The following is an 18071-nucleotide window of genomic DNA, read 5'->3' on the forward strand; positions in this document are numbered from 1 at the left end:
GGGCACCGGAGGGCACCGGGCAGGGCAGAGTGCGGGCACCGTGCGGGCAGGGTGCCGGCAGCGTGCAGGAAGGGAGCGGACGGGGCGAGCAAGGTGCGAACGGTGCAGGCAGGGCAGGGCGCGGGCAGGATGCGGGCATGGCACGGTGCAGGCAGGGTGCACGCAAGATGCAGGCAACGCAGAGAGCGAGCAGGGCAGGGTGCGGGCAGGATGCGCGCAGGGTGCAGGCAGACTGCCGGCAAGGCAGCGTGCAGGCAGGGTGCAGGCAGGGTGCGGGCAGGTTAGGGTGCGGGCAGAGTGCAGGCAGGGCGCGGGCAGGCGGCGCAGGGGGTGGGCGAGCGAGGCCCCGCGCACAGGGCTCTGCCGCACCCCAGGGTGGTTTGTGCTGGCAAGCGCCAAAAATCCCCTCCGAGGAGCTGTTATCCCTGTGTCGCCCCTCTTCCCGTCATTTCTGCTCTCCCCAGCACATTTTCGCTCTGCACCTACCTTTTCTTTTCTCCCTCCCTCCTCACTGCTGTCCCGAGAACAAGACATTTATTTTTCCTTAATTTATTTGTTTATTTTTTGCCAGAGTTTTGTGATGTTCTTGGTGTTGCTTCTAAACATCTGGCAGTGATTAGGTGCCAGTAGAGGCTTAACTGGCTTGTGAAATGTATTTGGCATATTTCTCCTCAACATCCACCGACTGGAAAATATTTGGTCTTTGCCTTGCATCTGTTAAAGCTGAAACTTGAATTCTTTTCCTCTTTCTCTCTCATTTTTTTTCCTCCTCTTTTTGTTTTAAATAGGTGAAACATTCAAATTCTACCAATTGACCCTGTCCTGAAAAGTTGTGACTGAGAGATATTAGATAATACACTTTTAAAATCTAATAAAGAAGCAGATTGTCAACTTGCTATGGTGATAACCAAGGAAAGCTATATTAGGAGGTTCACAAGAAAGCCTCTTGTTTATGAAAATTGATAGCCTTACAGCAAAAGGCAGAGCCTTTACACACTGGGGAATAGCTACAATGAAAACATCAAAGGACATTACGGAAAGTTTAGGAAGTAGTTGAGAGTTTGCGAGAGTAGAGTCTAGTTTTTCCTCAGAGACAAAAATAAACTTGAAGGGTGGAAGGAAAAAGCGCACACAGAAGGAAATTGCTTTTGGGCACCAGTGTGCCTGTGCTTGGATTGCAGAGTTTGATTCCAGATGCCAGTCGGTCAGTAAACATTATGATAGTTACACTTAGTTTCCAGAGTCTGGGACACCAAATGATGTGATTATTTATTCACTTGCCAGAGTAGCTGCCTGAAGGGAGGAGAAGCTTTTTGAGGGGTTTTGTTTTCACAAGCCCACACACACCACTTAAGTAACTTCTGGCACTGTGACATGGTCTCTCTACAGGGCCCTGTAATGTATAAAAAATAATGTATTTATAATGTTCTTTATTTAGAGGGTATTTGTGCCAAAAGTTTTGTCATCAGCTTGTCATTATCAGCATTAGTGTAGTGGCAGGAACAAACCAAAACAATGGGAATCCAGTAGTATAAAACCACATGTGATATCACTGAAAGTGTTACATTCTATTTTTGGGCCTGAGGCTGTGCCCTTTTCGGGGAAGAGGCAGGATGAGAGGGGCAGAGAATGACAGAACATTTTGGGGTGACCCCGTACTTCAATGTACAAAACCAGGAACTAGGTTCGGATCCCATTCAGGCCAGTGAGCGTTTTGCTGTAGTTTTACGTAGGTGTAGGATGCGACCCAGAATGACTTGTCTCTCCTTCCATCCTGCGCCCATTGCTCTTCCATACTAAGTGGAGAAACGGCATTTTGAGGGAAGATGTTACTCCTCCTGTGAGCAAACGTTGGTGCCCTGCACTACCGCAAGAGCGGTACACTGGTTGGTAGTCCTTACCTTTCTGTTTCTCCAAGTACTGTCATAGCCATTTTACTTCCTCCCCTCGCCAGAATTGTGGAATTATAACATGCAAAGATGAATCCTTAAATGACTGTGCTAGTTACAAAAGAACAAAAAGCCTTCTAACAAATCATCAAGTGGCATTGCAAGAGTTATGGAAGTTATTAGCCAAAATAAATTTTGACTCTGTATTTTCCTTTCCTGGGTACATATTTGGTTTTTCGTATTTTCTCTTTCAACTTGGTGGTGTTGATAATTTTAGGACTTTAGAACTCAGTGCAGTTACACATTTTCTGAATAATAAAATGATCTGTTGGGCAGCTGTCTCTGTATTTACCCTCTCTGGAGAATGGAGGAATATCTAAATAATTACATCATTAAATATCTGTAAGGAATAAATTATATTTTCCATTGCTGGAATTTGTAATGTGTTATGTTTTAAATCAGTAAAATAAATTGAACTGTATGTTTCATATGCTTGCAGCCTTACTTCCAGTAAACTACACTGAGCTCACAAACTTTGTGATACTTTCTAATAATAATTCATGTGATTTATAAAGGGACTTGACTGCTTTAGGGTCAGATGTATCTTTATCTAATGATACTTCTAAGTTTTAGATATTTATTGAGTTATGAGGTAGTAGTTGTTGCCTAGGCGACAAATGAAAACAGCTTCCTCATAGTCAAACAACACATGTGCAAAACCATTGGGCCTAATTTAAGACAGGGAAAAGTGTTGCTAAAACTGAGAACTTCTTTCTATACATCTGTAATATATTTTATAATTATTATTTTAAACTATATCTGTAGTCACTACTGTCATGGCTGTTCAGGTGTTAAGTATTTTTGCTGTTTAAAATACGGGTAATTATTTGGTACCTATGCCCAAAATCAGGCAATGCCGAAGCCAAGACTGTTTGGGTCTATTGCTCCAGGCTGAGAGAAGAGGTCTGCATTATGTTATCTGGAGCTGTTCAACTCCTTCTTGTCATTGAGCATCCTCTGCCGAGTTCCTCCCGTCTGCTGTGCCAGGCACCTTGTTATATCGCTTGTATATCGACGGCTGTGGGCGGAGGAAGAGTCTCATGTATTATTTGAGAAATAGTGTGTGACCAAATGCCCTGTCCTGTGCAGTTCYTCTCATTTTAAAACTTTTGCCCAAAGAGAAACAAAAGGGCAGGTTCATCCGTGGTTGTGTTCCGCTGAAATCAGTAAAGAGGCAACTGCCTCAGAAATGGTTAAGTCGCAAAATCCGGCTTCTTCGTGTGGGTTGGTTTCCCTCATAGGAGTTTGTGCCCTTTGTGCATAGGGTTTTCAGTGGACCAAAGCTAGGTATGACAGCTCAGTTTACCTTCAGTTTACCTTACACAGTACACATTTTACCAGACAAATAATGAAGTATTGGGCTGTTTTGCTAAAATCATCCTTTCTGTGTTTTAACTTGGATCTAGGATGTAATCTGCAGTGCAAAATTCAGTTGCTCTTTCTTGACTGTATTGATCAAGTCTTAAGAATAAGTAAATAATCTATTTATATGATATCTACCTTCTTGCTAGATTTCGGCTTTCTCTCTCTCTAACCATTTTGATGCCACCACTGTTTTCAAAAGATAAAGCAATAACAGTAGTTTTCTACTCATGGAGAAAAGTGTATCTCTCTTTAATCTTCTTGTGCTCAAAACCAAATGAATAGTCATCTGCAAATGGGTCTTTCCTGGATAGAAACTTCAAACTGCAAACTTCAAAAATTCCAGTCCAGAGTGCATTGCAGAAGCCAGAAAGCATCTGAAAACGAAGGATTAGAAGTGGAGTGATCCAGTAACCTTTACTTAGTCCACTCATAACAGTGCTTATATGAATATAGTGATATAAACATAAAACATATGCCAGTGCTCTGAGTGATGTGTGTTGGACATGTCACAGGACCATACCGTAAAAGTTCAAAGGCGTGAGCAGTTATAATAAATGTGTGATACAGCACAGAACAAATCCTGAGCAATGCCACTATATTGTCGATATATCCAAAATTTGTTGGTAGCACAGAGGATTTTAAAAGTATGAATGAGATGAATGAGAAAGATGATTATGCAAGCGTGCATCAAAGAGTATTCCTCTTAATGATATAGGGGAAAGCAGAGCATTATAAGCTGTGAAAATACAAGTGAAATCTGCTATTGCACAGATTGGAATATTACTGGAATATTATTTTAGACTGATTTTGCTACAGTTGAAAGCTGAACAGAGCCCTTTTTTTGTTACCGTTCCTTAACACTTTGTTTAGATCTGTACTCAAAGAGCATTGTGCTTATAGGTTCAAACACCTTAGCCTGTTTAGGTACCCAAATAAGGAGGGAAATGTAATCTTGTACAGAGATTCAGCTGATCAGGCCTTGCAAAGCAAAGTCAGAGCAGAATAAAGAAAGAGAGCTGGAAGAAATGTCAAAGATGAAAGCAGTTTAGTGCTCCAAAGTATGCCTTGCCTGCCCAGTTATCTTCAGAGATTCCCAAAATGTTTCTCATCCTGAGCTTCTCATTCTCTGTCAAAACAGAGATTGCCTCCTTCCAGCCCTCCCCCAATGGAAAGCAAAATATTTTTTTATCAGACATTGAAAGTGAACATGATCCTCCTAATAATTTCTGGTCTGTAGAAGTGAGGGATCGACATAAGATGAATTCTCTTGGGAGTCTGACTGCTTCCCCCTGAAATTACTTTTGGTACATAAATTTGAGGTGAAGACTGGGATGTTACTAGGAAACAAAGTGGATGAATTATGGGAGGTAATATAGAAACACATTCATGAAGGTATATGGCATTTTAATGTCCTCTAACATACAGATAGGAAAACAAGTTTTTTCGGTGCATTAATGATCTGTTTGCTCTTAAATCATTACTCTGAAATAGGATATGATTTAAACTTTTAATTTCTAAGGTTGACCTTCTGCACCATGCAGCTGTTCCTGACCCCAGTACTGGACAGATCTGTAGCACTGACCTGTAGCGCTTAAGGGCTAACAAGCAGCATTTTAGTTTTGTTCAAGAAAGCCCCCCATTTAGTGTCTTCATTTTGTGCCTAAAAAGCGAAAGTAGGGCCATCATTCCTATATCTCTGACTTTCTTTATCTTCTGTCTTCTTTTCATTCTTTGTTCTCTCTGGTCTTTTTGGCTGTACCAGTGGGGGAGTAGATAGGGRCTGGAATATTGAAATGCAGCTATTTGTTGTGTTTCTTTTTTTTTGTTTTATGCATGTGTTATGTGTTGAGAGACACAATCCAAGTCTTGGATTATAAGGCTCAACAGAGGATCCAGGGTCCGGGACCTTGCCTCTTGCTTCGTTGCAGTATTGAGAGTGGATAGATTCCCAGATCGGCCCCTGAGGGACAGAGGTGGGGAAAAGCCTTGGTCTCGTTGCTAGAATCCAGGCTAAAACAACATCTCCAAGGATGCCCCAGGATGCCAGGATGTGGGCTCTTTTCCAGGACTGCCTCAGCTAAACCTTTGCCAGGGGTTCCCTAAAGACCCGCTGGAGTCAGGTGCGCTACAAATGCAGAATAAGTGTAATCCTTGCCCTAAGGAGCCAGGTGTGTGAGGAGACAAGCCAGGCAAAGGACCGGGCAGCAAAGCTGTGTACTGCGCACAGCGTGAACAGCGGTGACATTGTAAGCACGACATGTCAGTTTGTGACTTTGTCAGCAGGATAGGGGTTTTTTGGTTGGGGTTTTTAAATCTGGGACAGGTTTTTTTTGGAGGAGGGCTTACCAGAATAGAAGCAAAGAGAGAAAGACGTTTTAACATGAAAAGGGGCTATAAGGAAAAACGTGCAGAGGGAAGCGGAAGAAGAGGACAAGTGAAATGAAGCATCTGTGAAGACGGAGGGGAATGAACAGCCCGTTAGTACAAACAGGAGACTGTCCAGAATAAAAGCTATGAAAACCAGTGGCAACCAATTAGACTGATGAAGTCATCAACATCTGAAGGCTGCAGCTGCTTGCCTATGCTTCTGCTGGCTCCGTTTCACCTCTAGGTCAGCACTTTGAATATAGACCCAGCTAATAGTGACCAAAAATGCATACAAATCTGGTGGCTGCTCCAAAAACCTTTTGAAATGTGATATGAGAAAGATACTGGTGCTCCCTGTTCTCTTCTCTCTGAACAGTTGTTAGTATCAGAGAAACCTCACAAGTGAACAAGTTTTGCCTGTCGGTAACAGGGCTGAGATGGAGAAAGCAGACAGGATGAGCTTTCTGACATTGCAGATGGTACCTCCAGCTGGGTCCAGGATGCACTTGCTGCATGGATCTGAGCAGAGGTCTGCACTGATGTTATAGGAACTGTTGCTGTTTTATGGCTTAGAGAGGAATATCATCATTTTCAACTAATTGGCACAGTATCTCTCCAAATGTTAAAAAAATCTGTTCTTGATAATATTAAAATAAATTTTACAGACTTGCGCAGGGATATAACWATATAGTTTCCATTAAGTCAGTGGGAAATGCAGGGCCCTAACTCTTAAAGCTCTTTGAGAACACACATTATAGAGAGATTTATTTTAAAGGAAACTCTTTAGACTGGATGTCATTGTTACTACAAATTAGTCTTATAGTCCTGAGTTCCCAATGTGGTACTTACGGGTAAGTTATAATGTACTGTAAATCCAGTTTTCAGGGGGGTTATAAATTATCTTCTAAAATCTGAGTTGAAACTTGGCATGACAATTTTCAGTCCGGATGCCTCATACTCTCTTGAAATATATTTCCATTGATTTTGAAATGTAGTGTAGAATATTTGTGCCTATTCTAAATTCAAGACTTTAAATAAAGGTTACTTTTTTAACCCGTGTTTACCACACACAAAAGTTCTAGAAATAATTGGGTGCTGTGTGTCTGTAACCAACATATGATCGAGCATCTCTAAGGCACTGAGGTCTAGTTTGCTTCACTAGTTAATTATAYTGAGTGATGTACTGTTAAAAGGTGACAGCTGGACATGTACATTAGCAGCTTTCTGTAACACCTTCTGTATGCCAACAATGACATCCATAAAAAGAAGGGGATAAAACTGAAACAATTTCGCTAAAATCACGTTGCACTGAAGGATTCCCAGGTCTGAAGCTGTTCCAGTGCAGAGAGTGARCGGCGCAGTGGCTACAGGCCATGTAACAGGATAGATTTGGCATTCTTTTTGGCTCCAGGCCAGCTCTTTCTTACTTGACCTCAGACTGACTCATAAGTGGTCCATGATTAATTTATTTAAGATTTAAGAACAAGAACTAAAAATTACACAGTTCTACTCAACAGATTTTTGCTTTGCCTCTAGCAAATTAATCAAATGAGAGTCTAATTTGTTTTAGATTAAATGAATTCCCTCTGTTAGTTGTGTTAATCCCCAGTTGAACTGCCTTCTTACAATTTCCACTCCCTTGAAGCATTGTGCTGTAACTTATTTAACTCTACAACTTTATTTATTAGAGGTGTTACAGTAATAACTTATAACTGGAAGGCAACCAGAAGTTGGCATTGGTACTTGGTGGGGTGTGGTTATTGCCAAAACATCTCAAAGGCTTTTTCTTTTTTTTTTTTTCCAGCAGAGCTCTTGCTTTGCACTGACTCCCTAAATATTTGATGTACTTCTGTCCTGCTCAGCTACAGAAAGCCAGTTACTTTTAGTGGTTCGCTGTAAGCTCTGAGTGACAATCCGTTGTAGTCCTCCAAGGATACTCTTGTAAATCTGATGAAACAGGAGATCTCAGATGGTCCTTCAATACAGTTAAATAAAATTGGTTGCTCACGTGCCTTCTTTCAGAAGTTCCCCCTTTTTAGTGGCATCTCCTTCTGCCAGAGCTCAGCAAAAGTCAGTGGAATAAGAAATCTCGTTTTAACAAGTTTTCCTGTTTTCTTCTTTCTTATTCTAGATTCTCTTCCCTTCACCTCCCAGCTGAGAGCACTGTAGATTAGAGCCTTGTTACTTGGGAGCAAAGTGCCCGCATGTGTTGGCATTTCGTGCCCGCCGGCTGAAACGCCAACGCCCCTGTCCTCGCATGTGCTACGCGGGGGCTGAAACCGCAGCTAGCCTCTTGCCACTTGCTCCCATGTTCTGCCTGGCAATGTGAAAGGAGGCTTGCTGGGAGGTGAAACATGCTTTTAATCTGCCCCATGTGAAGTTTTCTTGTGTGGTATTTGCATGTGTGGGAGGGGGGAGGTTTTCTTTGCATTGCTTTTAAGGACTCCCACCATTTCATACAGTGAGGGAGCTGCCATGCCATAGGATACGCGCCTGAGGTGATGTTCCCAACTGTCCCTAAGGCTGCGCTGTCCTGAACTCCAAGCTTATAAAAAAAATTGTGGCTGGTCTTTCCTATACTAAAGAGTTAATTCTTCTGGCTGGGATATTACAATGGATTCTGCTTTGTTATCTGTTTCAAGGAGAAGTATGCCCTTTATGTTTTTCACCCAGGAAAATAATCCTTATATATAAATATGTATGTGTGTAATGGAAATATTGCATTCATTCCGGTCGTCTTTAAAAATGAGAAGAGTTGAATTTAAACTAAAGTAAAACATTTCAAACTTGTGTCTTTCACTATGTCAAACAAAACTCTCTTATACCAGTTGCAGCCCTACTCAAGTCAATGGGCACTGCTGATGTAAAAAAGCAAAGCTGCGGTAATATGAACCACAAGTGGTCAAAACTCATGAATTTGTTTCATTCTGTTTTCTGAAATTGTCCTTAAAATCAGAGGGCATAAGCACATAATACATCCTAGAGGTTTTCTTCCTATTTCCTTTGCTGGTTGGCGTGTATTTTTTTAACTTCTGTAACTCATCACAGTTTATATTTTCATAGTTTTCTCTACAAAGGCTACATAGTCCCTTTTAAATGAAAATTTAGGTTCTCCTGCAATTCAAAGATATCATGAAGCTTTGAGAAATACCACTATTTTTCTAAAACTTGTGACAAAACTTCAAGATTTTTAGCACTAGAACTTGTACAAGAGAACTGAGGGCCAAGTTTTTGGTGTCTCCAGAGAGTACAATACCATCCAAAAGGAAATGAGAGGAGAAGGCTGGGACAAATGGCTTTGTCTCAAGACTTAAATTTATTGGTTTGTTTATCAATTTTATTTTTAGTATTTCAAACACAGATTTCTTAGGAATAACCTGATAGGACTTTCAATCCATCCTATTCTCCTTTTTCAAAGGATGCCAAGCTGTACATTTCTGAAAAATTGGTTTAAGCTTTTGTTTTATTCATTTCTTCTTCCCTTCTTTAATTTCCTTAAACTTGTTGCATTGCAGTTAATATTAGCAAAGATTATTTATTATATTTGCATGTGATTTGAGCAAAGTGTGTGGTGGGAGTTGTGAGTAAACACCACTGAGCTTAGTCTACTAGGTAATTTTAATAGACTTTCCCTAAAATAAATTCTTGCCTCTTGCTAGACCAACTCACATGGATTTAAAAAGTTTTGTCTGCTGTTTTAGATTTTAATAAACAAGAAGCAAGGTTACCTGTTGATGAAGCAGTCCTTACCCATCTCTACTTGTTTGCAGAGTTCTTCAAAATCAGGGGATTTAACGAAAAATTATTAAGTATTAAAAGCTAAAAAGGAAAAAAACAACCCAGTCATCCCTAGTAAGCACAGCACACTGTGTTGCAAATATAAAAAGCTAAACAGTCAAGAACAACATAAATACATTTATGAATATGTTGCCAGAGGGCAATGCTGTTGGGCAAAGCATGAAGAACTAAACAACTAACTTATCCCGTCTAGCATCCACAGGAATAGAATGGGGCTTTCAGCAAACACTCCTCGAAGCCAAGATGACCTTCGAGGCAGCATTTTGAATGGCTTTGATTGCCCAAGGCTGTGGACAGGGAGGAAGCAGAAGTACTTGATGTGAAAGATGATCAGGGAGTGTAGAGAAGAGTTTGGCAGCGTGGGTCTGGGAGGAGGCCTGTAGGATGAAGCAACAGGATTTAGCCATGGCCTGGCTGTATGAATCAGATAAGCTATGGATCAGATCAGCCAGATTACACTCCTGAGAAACAAAGAAAATGATTGTGTTCCTACTCCGATAGCAAGAGAGGGCAGGAAGTTAAGGGCCCTGAAACTGATATCTTTTTTATGCAGCTTTTATCTTTTGTGCAAGAGGGGAAGATTTTTCCTTAATACTTTGCTGTTGGGATAAGAAGCTTGGTTGTTGACTGTTCATGGTCACTTGGTTTATTAGTATTTGTGATGTTTTGTYGGGTGACCTTGTCTTCGGATAACATTTGGTAGAATTGTGAGGGTTTTTTTTTTTTAAAGGATTCTTCCTGCCTTCAAAATCAGGATGTGTTTGTTTTGCCTAAGGAAGTGTCCATTGGTTCTTGCATTTCTTAAATACACGCCTGAATTGGGAGTCTAGCTTAAGATATGGACAGGAGTGTCCCTGGCAGTGAGCAAAACCTGTACTAGCCAGTTAGGAGTATGGGTAAAAGGTTTTAAGCTTTTTTTTCAGAAGTGCTCTGTGAGCGAAGGGTAAAATTCTACAAAATGATACATTTCATGAACTTCTCTGCATCAGTCAATGTCTTCCTCAGGTTTCAATGTGTGGCACTTCACAGGTTAGAAAGAGGTGTAGGTTAAAATTTTTCCTAGATGTACACTCAAACTTTGTCAAGCCTGCAAGAGCTTGATATTTACATTTATATGTTTTGGGAGGGCTTCATCTTTGGATACATCCTCCTAGGCCTCCTTAGTGCCCTGCATTAGCTGCAGCCTCTGGTGACGCAGACCAGCCTCTTCATCTGCAATAAAATTGTGGATAGCAAAGGGCTCACCCAGCACAGATCTCTCACTCCACTGTGTATGTTTGTCTGTTTTGAGTCTGCTTTTTCATGACTGCTCGTTAAATGTTCCTTTCTGTGAATTCTTGGCTGGCCTGGCCTTTGTGCTTCTGTTTACTTCTCTCCTGGTGTGGGCAAACGATCTGGATGGAGAGTTTCCAAGTGAATAAGCTTCCTTGGCATCACGTGCTGGACGAGTGGCACGAGGGCATTGGAGGGCACAGCTCCGCGAGCAGCTGCTGCAGCTGCCCAGCATGGCGTGGTCGTGCCTGACGTGGTGCTGAGTCTGCCTTCCCCGAAGTGGGAAGTGATAAGGCTCTGCTGCAATGCAAACAAAAGCCAGGCCAGCAGATTTGGGAGAGCACGGCTTTTTTTTTTTTTTTGGCAACATTTTTTGCAGCTTGGGGGGCAGGCTTGCCTGCAGACTTTTGTTCAGAAATGCAGCAAAGGCGGTATGACTTCCCAGAGTTGGGTAGCTGTGGACTACTGACTGTGGCCACACTGACCACCACTTGGGAATCAGTGTCATAAAGCCTATTTTAAGAGAGCCAGCAGAGGATTCCCCACCATGTGAAATGGGCTTGTGGCAGGGCAAATGGATCTGTTTTCCTTCCCTTTAGAAACTGGGAAGACAGGAGATAAAGCAGCTTGATCTGAGCTCCCCTTGCTGCAAGTTCAGTTGACTGATGCAAAAGCTGGTTCTGGGCTCTTGTCTTCCTCTCTGTCTCAGCAGAAAAAAGGGTTTGGTTGGTAGAAAGAGGCTGACCACACAAATGCACACATATCCTTTTTTTCTAAAAAAGTAGTTGTGGGTATATTTATTGTGCTAGTCCCAGCCTTTTCCTTTGTGGTATTGCTGGAAGGAAGTGGAGAGAATTAAGCTTCTAACAAGATAAATTTGTGATTATTAACATTTTACTGCTAAGAAGATGAGAACAAAAGGGCTTAATTTTTTTTGTTTTGTCATCTTTTTGAGGTTGTCAGTTCTGTTTCCCATCTTTATTGGTTCTTGTCTCTTCAAGTGAAGCTAGTGCATGTGGGAGGTGGTAGATGGATAGCCGTAGCTTCTGACTCCTCTCTCTCATTATTCAGCATAGCTACATGTTGCAAAGCCAAGCAGAAGTGCCGCTTTATGCAGATGGCCGGGCTAATACACTTTGAGCCTGAGCCTGACAGTGCAGGCAGCTCCGGCAGCTGTTGTAAGCAAGCACCTCAGCCCTCGCAGCAGGTGCCAGCTGTAGTTGTCCTCGCAATGAGGGACTGGTCTGCTCCAGCCTGTACTTATACACCAACCAGGGCCCAGAATCACCTACAGATGTAGTCTGGATTTCTGCTGGAGATATGAGGGGAGGGAAGGCCTCCAAATTGTCACCCACCTGGTGACAGAGGTGCAACATGAACAGTGGAGGGGAAGGAGATTCAGTGACGGGCAAAATGCCTTGCAAATCACTGACACTTCCAGGTGCATTAATTTATTGTAGTGCACCCATAAAAAAATTCTTCCCATCTTTGTCCAATGGAAGAAGTAACCTCTTGCTGTGTCTTTCTCTCTCCAGACGATTTTGCAGAAGAGGAGGAGGTGCAGTCCTTTGGCTACAAGAGGTTTGGTAAGTGGCAGCAGTCTTTCAGCTTGCTGTTTCTTAGTCCTTAAAACAAAGTGACACAGATGTTTTTAAAACCTCCCTTGGCAGCAGCATATAAACCTGTAGGTGTGCGCTTCCACTTCAGTCTAATATACACCCAAAGAAAGTTATTTTTAGGCTTATTTTAGTTTCTTGGCAAACACACTTCAGAAATAGCTCTGATCAGATATGAAAAGAGATCTGTTTAATTATTTGAGTATTGAATGAAATAATGTTATGGAAATGAAGTCCACACTTCAACAGAAGTGGATCTGCTGGCTGTAAAAAAGGGACTGTACCTCATAATGTCTTCTGCCCAGTTAGGTTTTCCTTAGGCCTTCAGGCTGATGTACAGCACAGTTTGTAGCTATTCCTAGAATGGTAGCATGGGATCTCCTGCAGGCTCATGGAAGTTACGTTGACGGCTTAGCCAGGAACTATTCCATGCATTCCTCTCAAAAAAAGAAATAAAAATATTTGATGTGAATGTATTCAGATGTCAGAAACCAATCCTGTTAGCAAGAATCCCTTACCACTGCTTTATCTGCTCCTGACCTGGGATGTAGTGATAAATTCAAAAACTGGTTAAACTCTCCTGTACAGTGTTCCAGAACTGATTAGGTTCTTTATTGCTCCTCTGTAGAAGTGGGCAAACTTTTGCCTATGCTTACCATTGAATATACCAAAAGATTTGACTTAATACAGTGCAGTGTTACATTTTATAAACAATTGCTTAAACTAACAATTCTACTAAATAGTTTTATTGAAATGATGTCAGTCACTTTCTTTTTTATTGTTTGTTCATAAAAATGGCCATCCAGTGTGAAGAAATCAGTGCCATCAGTGCATCTCTGAATAGGGCTCAGAAGCCTTTCAGGCTCTCTCTGATTCTTGGGGAAGTATCTCAATATCGGCAGGCTACAGCTTCCCCCAAAGAGGCAGGCTGACTCCTTTCTGTCTAACCACCGTCAAGGTAACGTGGTGGGCTCCGAGCTCCCATAGTGTCAACTCTGTCTGGGAGTGGAGAAAGCACCCGCAGCCAAAAACGTGAGAGGGACTTCTGAGGAGCTCATCATCCAAACTGATAGCTGCCTTATCCACTATCAACCATTGGGACAAAAGTTCACCTTGTTCTTCTGTCCCAGGAAAGAGGCTGGAACAAGAGTCACTTTCAACAACCGCTTTTGACAAACCAATAGGAAAGGCAGGCTGAATTAAAAAAAAAAAAAAGTTAACAATTCTCTCCACCCCAAAAGGAGCAGGGGGAGGAATGTTTTTAGCAGAAAGAGATGYGGTGTTTGGGAGGTGGGGATCATGTTCGCATGACCTCTTCTACCCCCTGAACTACTCCACTGCTCCCTGCTGTTGAGCTTTATTTTGGATAGGTCAGCCAACCACAGAGCCAGCATCTGTGGCTTGGAAAGTCCTGCCATAAGGCTGCACATATTTTTTTTCTTACTTTTTTTTTCTGGATTAGGCCCTAGAATAGCGAGAAAAAAGTCTTGAGAAATGGGAAGAAATTTTAACTGTTCATTTTTGTCATCTCCAGCTGAGGAAAGTAAAAAATATTAGGATTCATTAGCACCTATAAAAATAGCTTCCCTCCATGTTGTCCACCATCTAGCCACCTCTCATCGGCATGCTCTTGCAGTGAACTGTGAAAGGTTTCAGCAAGGAGTGGGTACCCTAGTAAATGCACTATTGTGGCATAATGGGATATTCTCATGTTAAGTTGCTTTCATTCCTTTCTTTCTCCTTTGCCCTGGATAATGTAGTGCTAACAACATGAGTCATTTCTCCTCTTAAAAATGTAAAATTGATCTGAACATTTCCAGAAATACACATGCCATTGCAGTGGGGGTAAAGGAGGCTGAAGAGGGTAAGCAGTATGGTAGTGGCAGGAGGAGATTTCCCCATGTCCTTGTTCACACCTGAACACCACAGTGACAGAAGGGAAAAGACTGGTTAGTTCCACTTTTAGGAAATAACTGTTATCCCTTCTTCTTCATAAAAACAAAATCGCAGTGTTCAGGGAGGTTTTCCTGATGTCTGCAGTGCTTGAGAACTCCAAATCATCGCGAGTCATTCCTTGGTTTATAGGGTATATAGGGTATATAGGGTGAATATAGGTGAATATAGGTATAGGTATATAGAGTATATAGAGTGAAAAGGTATATAGGGTGAATAGGACCATGAGGTCACAGCATTCACGCTAGTGAGGATTTTGTAATTCTTCTGTATCCTGGTCCGAGAAGCCTTCTTTGTTCACTTTATTTTTGGAGTGCAAACTTCCTGTCATACCCCCTTCCTTGTCTTTCTCAACATAGTGAGGCAGCACAGGGAAGAACTATGCTGACCTTGTTTCAGTACCTCCCTGCTGTCAGCATTTCTTCCGTATGCCTACAAGTGTACATGCTTTTATGGCCTCTAAAGGATTATTTCCCCTACTTCAGAAAATTGGACTTTGTGCATGCCCATTTGCACAGTTATCACTGCATTTCCAGGCAGCTTCTGAGTAACACCTCAAGGGAGTGGGCAAGCATGAACCTAAGCAGTGTTGGCTGTGTTGGCTACTATATCTGAATGGCTCCTCCATTCAGCAAGGTGACATGCAAATCCTTTAAAAGGCCAAAATTCACTGACTAGCCAGATCAGCATTTCTAGTGGAGCACCATGAGTTGTTATTGGGGCTGAAGTACAGCTGAGCAGTTCAAGCTCCTGTGAAGAGTAGGAAGCCTCTTATCCCAACTGATATGTCCTCTTTGCCCTGTGTCCTCACTCATAGCAGAAGGTAATATGGGGGAAGCACATGGCAAAAACCAAGCATTGTTATATAAACTCTTGATAAAAGAGCATTTTGAAAGGAATCCTACCCTATCTGCTGGCCTGGTGCTGTTGAAATCTCAGTGCTTTTGGTGTATAGCCTGCTGGAATGGGCAGCAATAGCAGCAGCAGTTATTTTTTTGCTTCCATCACGCAAGAGCTGTTCTGTTAGCATAGTGTGCTAGGAGTAGTCCTTGTATGCACCATCAACATGAGATGTGGTAGGAGGACCCTGTCTCAAGTGCCTTCGACTCCAGCTTTTGGAAGTGGGAGGCCTTGTTTGGATCATAATGTCCTCCAAGAGGGAGACAGCTAAAGCACAACTGGTCCATGAAAAACATGACTTGCAGTGAGTCACTGCTGGCATCTGGGAACATTTGTTGGTCAGCATTTGGCAAGCAAAGCTTTGACCCAACTGCTTTCCTAGAGTTCAGCTGAAGAGTTTATTCTTAGCTGCCTTGTGGCTGTTGCCTGTAGTTTGATTCAAAGAAGGAACAGATCTGCAAAAGGAGGGAGGCATCTTCAGACAAACCTCGTTTTGGGGAAGAAGCTTTTGAAAAGACAACTAAATATTCCCCATTCTGCCAGCTTGCCCTGCTTCCTCTTCTTCTGAATCATTCTCTCCCTCCTCCTCAGATAAGCTAATGTCAAAGTATTTCTCTTGCTACTATGTTTTCCAGTCAGTGGAATATTAACTGCTTATATTAAGCCAAACATACTAAGCATAACACACATGTTAAATAACAGTCAGGACAAATATAGACAACTTTGAGATGCTAGAAAAATATACACCAGCATTTTTTCCCCTTTTGAGTAAAGAACAAATTTGCTGCAGGGGGTCAGGAAKCAGAGGAAAACGCTCTTTCCAGCTGACTGACGTTAGGGGCTGTTTACTTCTTTCGATAGCTGCTACAGATGTGCATGGAAACTGCCAAAAGTGCATTGTCTGGTGACTCGTGGCTCCGGGTTGTTGCAGTGAGAAAGCCCATGACAAAGCGTGTTTTTTATCACCGTTACTTCATCATCAGTCACTGCTGCAGCTTCTTTGAAGTTATCTGCTCAAGATAACAAGCCAGGCCCCTCCACTGATTTTCCTCTTCCAGATTGCCACTAGTGTTAACCCTTTCTTCAATCAGCACGTCATTGGGTTATATGTTTTTTCCCTCTTTGGAAAAGCATCAGTGGGGAAAGGTCAGAACTTTTCAAAATTACATATCTTTTAAGTCTTTCTAGTTAGAATTAAGACTCAAAAGGAATGCTAAACCTCAGGCTTCAGAGCTCAAGCCAGTTTCTAGATAGTAGACATCAGGATGAGATCTGCTAACAGCAGAGTTTTGACTCTGTCCTCTGAGATTCAGGCTCTGGGCAAAACAGCAGACAAGGAAATTAGAGGGAATTAATGGGCTTTGAGGTGGCAGATCTGGTCTTCTGATTTGTGACATTCCCAGGTAATAGATATAGAGATGATTGTGGATTTGGGGTTTTTTGTTTTAATGTATTAGAACTTATAACCTCCACTTTACTGAACAGAGTATTTTATGTAAGAATTTCAATGTGAAGTTTTTCATTGCCTAGTTCGAAGCTATGGCACAATACGGAATATCTGAAAACAATAGGGATAGTCTTTGAGCTGTTTTGAAGCCCATTTGTAATGTTTTAGAAAGCAGGCTTCCAAGGAATGAGCTGAAAGCCTTGCTGATAAAGAGCAACCTCAGAAGGATTCAAAAAATAGAGCTAATATACTATAGATAAGTAGAAGACTAAACAGCTTGTGTAAGATAATTACCGCTTTCCCCACAGCGAACACAGCCAGAATTGGAGGCCATAAGCCTGTCCTCCATCGTGTGTCCCATCTTGGTCACCCTCCATCCTCCAGAGTATGAAATGGGATCCATTTCCCTCCCACTTCAACTCCCAATTCCCTGCTGCAGTGTTGAGGCCATTAGTAGGGGAAGGTCCCCTGTGTCCCAGTGCACTCCAGTGCACTCCAGTGCGTTGATCCTCAGGAGTTCCCAGTATCACACTAGGTCAATATTTGATGGGAGATGAGGGATAAAAGTGACTTTGGGCTCTCCCAAGTAACATAGGTACTTTTTTAGGTACAGTGCATGAGGCATGCAAGAGATAACTGGGTCATGATGTCCCTGCTGTGCAGTTATGACAACTTAGTTCCTACACTTGGAAGTGATGGTGAAATACCATGATGCTGTTTGAACCCTGTAGTAGTTATCACATGCGGCTAATGTGCAGAGTTTGCACTTGTACAATTACCCACATTTGCAGGCTACGTGTGACCACTGGTCATCAGAAACATGATACTCTGTTAAAAATAAAAAAAATCAGTGTTTTGTTAGTGGATTGGCAAAATTCAGATGATTCAGCCACAGACTGATTCAACAACAGGAACAGCTGGACACTGGTGGGACCAGTAGGTAACCTTGTGTCCTTTGATTTCACAAACTACTTCTTGACCTGTCTGTCACCTCTCTCAGAGATACTGTTCACTGCTGCAGCCACCACGGGCTTTCAGGGGAATGGCCGGTGTGTGGCTGTTTCTGTCTGGACACTCTGCGTTATCAGGCCTACGCTAGTGAAGTACCTCGCCACTACGCAGGCGTAAAACACCTGGCGGTGTCACCTCACTGCTGAAAGATGTGTGCTTGGCACGTACGTCAGCGCTGGCCTGGCAGAGCCCCATAGCAGCGTTCCAGCATCAGCGTAAGAATTAAATGCAGGAATTTCAGGCCCAGAAATGGAAAAATCATCCTGTCACACAGTAAGTGAAAGCTGCTGTGTTAGAAAGAGGTGGGGAGAAAACCCCCCATTTTAAAACAGTCTTGGAAAATATGATTTTTTTTCCTGATTGGGAGCAGCTGAACTAGATTCATTTAATAAC

Source organism: Apteryx rowi, unplaced genomic scaffold (genome assembly GCF_003343035.1).
Source record: "Apteryx rowi isolate R43461 unplaced genomic scaffold, aptRow1 scaffold_149, whole genome shotgun sequence".
Classification (NCBI taxonomy): Eukaryota; Metazoa; Chordata; class Aves; order Apterygiformes; family Apterygidae; genus Apteryx; species Apteryx rowi.